The following is a 2,785-nucleotide window of genomic DNA, read 5'->3' on the forward strand; positions in this document are numbered from 1 at the left end:
GCCATCTAAGTCGTTGTGTGCCTAGGAGGGCAGCGCGCTTTGGGATGCGCAGGAGCTATTATCGCCCAGTTCCCTAACCTAATGCGGCACCGGGTTCGGACCACATGGAACCGTAGCATGGGGGGGGCTTAGAATCCTTTTGCCGCCGTAAGGCTGGCTAATCGTACGCAGCAGGCTCGAAGACCCCTGGTTCTGAAAGGCACATGAGTCCGAACGCTATGTTGAATGTGCGACCGACACTAGGTAGGTACCTGTACAGGTGAGGCGTCGGTCGGTCCTAGAAACGGCGGCAGCGGCGCGAGGAGTTCACGACCGAACGTGCTGCAACCTAAGGATCACCAGGCAGCTCTTTCGCTCTCTAGGGATCGGGGGGCATAACACAATTCTTCTTATCAGGAATACACGACAAAAGTTTTATTTACAAACCTCCCTTCAACTGAAACAAACTATCAACCAGGGCTGAATCATCAAATAAGAAAGGAAGAAGGAGAATCAACTGATACAGGTAGGTGATTTGGTATATAACCAAAGGAAGAGTAGAGGGAAAAAACTCCTTTGCCAAAGAATCTTTTCATCCTAATTGTTTTCTTTGGTTCGTATTGTTGAATCGAAAGCAAGATTGACTGCGAACTCACTCAAGAGTTATAGGTTTTCTAGATGAAGTGAGTGTGATATACTCTTATGTTCTCTCTACTCGCTTCGGCGACGAGGCAGCAACCAAGGATGAGTAAAGCCGTCATCTTATAATGCTTCTTCTGCTTCCATTCCTTGGTTCTCCGGGGTTAATTTCCTAGCCTGTCCCCGCCCTTAGAACACGACAGTTTCGTTTACTTTTCACGGACCTTCTTCAAACTGGCCTTTGGGCTTGGGCAAGCGGGGCCTATTGGGTAGAACATAAAAGATTCGCGGAATCTACAACTATACATATTTTTTTGGTGAAATCAAGTGTTGATACATTTGATACCTCGTACAAGTTCTAGTTTATAACCTGAAAGAGGAGCTATTTGATCTTGTTCACCGAAGCTAATGATTTGAGATCTTCTACCTTAACCGCTTAATAGCAGTCTAGTCTCTTCTGGGTATGAATCTGAGCCTTAGCATTAGTGCCTTGGATCCTAGGACAGATTACAGGGAATGGATGATGGAAGATAGAGATGACAGCTCTTCCTATGAAAGATTGTCAATACCGGGAACATTCATCTAACGATTCAACTATATTGAAGGTTTTATAATCTTAGTCTGAACTAGCAATGCTATGGTACTTGGAACTCTTTTATATAAAAATAGAATAGAAAAAGACTAGAAGTTATTCAATGAATCTACTAAGAGTAAACTAAGAATAAAGAAGCAAACTCGTTAATTTAACATAACAGAGAAATCTCTTCTTTTTAAGACTTTTTCAAGATAAGAAAAGATGCAACAAATCACTTTCTTTCTCCTTAGCCTTAGTACATATTAGTGCTAAGGGTTGAAAAACTTGAACTTGGTTGGTGTTAAGTCACCCGTACAGTATCGAAAAGCACATGTGAACCCCGAATAAAGGGTCGTTTGAGCGGAGCTATAGTGCTTCGATTCCCTCTTTTCGGGTAAGAAGTGAATAGAGAAGGCTTCCCCGAGGACTCTAATTTTATGGCCTCTGAGAGGGAATAGAATCTGACTGCCCCGTACCATGCTAGCATTCGTTCAGAGTCGACAAGAGGAGGTACTCACTTCAATCTACAATCGGCGGTGGGAGCTCTTTTCTTTTGAGTAAAGATATTACGAAGGGGAAACTATTCAATTAAGATAGGAGAAGGCTATTCAGCTGCTCAACAAGACTCTATGAGCGTTGCTTGAGTTGTTGAAGGAATTAAAAAGACCCTTCGTAAAGCACTCAAATGACAATTCCTGCCTACCCTATTACATAACCTCTCACATTTGTTCGAGTGTAATTCTTCCTTTATTACTCAATTACTCATATAACTTAACTGGCTAGCTTGCCTAAGTAAAGGACTGCTGCTTTCAAACTAACTAGCCAGAAGAGGAGAGCACTAACTTGTCTTCCCCAGCTTGCCTTTTTAAACTTTCATTTCAATGGAAGACTCTCTAACTATCTAAACTGATAAAAGTGCTACTAGCTCACAAGAAGAAGAGAAGAAGGGCCCTGTCCGGGAAGCCTTCCCATTTGAAAAAGGAGAACCGAGCAACAATGGTTTCGGGTGAACAAAGGACAACGAACCTGATGCAGTGGTGTAGGACGGCAAAGCCGTAGCCTGTGACAACGATGAAGACTCGATGCTTGAGTCTGTCATGAGTGAAGATGCCACTAGGGAAGCAGAAGACACACCAGTAGTTGAGGCTGGAATCAAAGTAGAGTTCTCAGAGGAGAGGAAGAAGGAGCTGTTGAGTCAGATGTGGCATTAGACTGAAAATAGGTTCTACTCGAAGCAGGAAAGAGGGCTTTCGGAGACCTTCTTCAGCTCGGAGACCCAGTATGTAAACTCAACACTGAAACCCTGCTAATCGACTAATGCTTGGAGTTGGGGTCAGAAGATGAAGGTTCAGACTCCTTACTTCAACTATCAGTAGTCATCTCTATGACACTTCTATACCGACATGACTGGGCAGGTAGGCTCCCCCGGATGAAAGCTATGGCAGGTACCTGTGGACCAACCTCTTTCTGCTACCCGATTGACAAAGCTTTCAGCCCTATCAAAGCCAGACCCCTCTTCTTTCACTCGACTTACTTCGTACCTCTCGCACTGTAGGAATTAAGGCGACTGACTTACGTACCTTATCCCTTCTC

This window comes from Lactuca virosa, chromosome 6, assembly GCF_052849685.1.
Source record: "Lactuca virosa cultivar CGN04683 chromosome 6, Lactuca_virosa_CGN04683_v6, whole genome shotgun sequence".
NCBI classification, from domain to species: domain Eukaryota; kingdom Viridiplantae; phylum Streptophyta; class Magnoliopsida; order Asterales; family Asteraceae; genus Lactuca; species Lactuca virosa.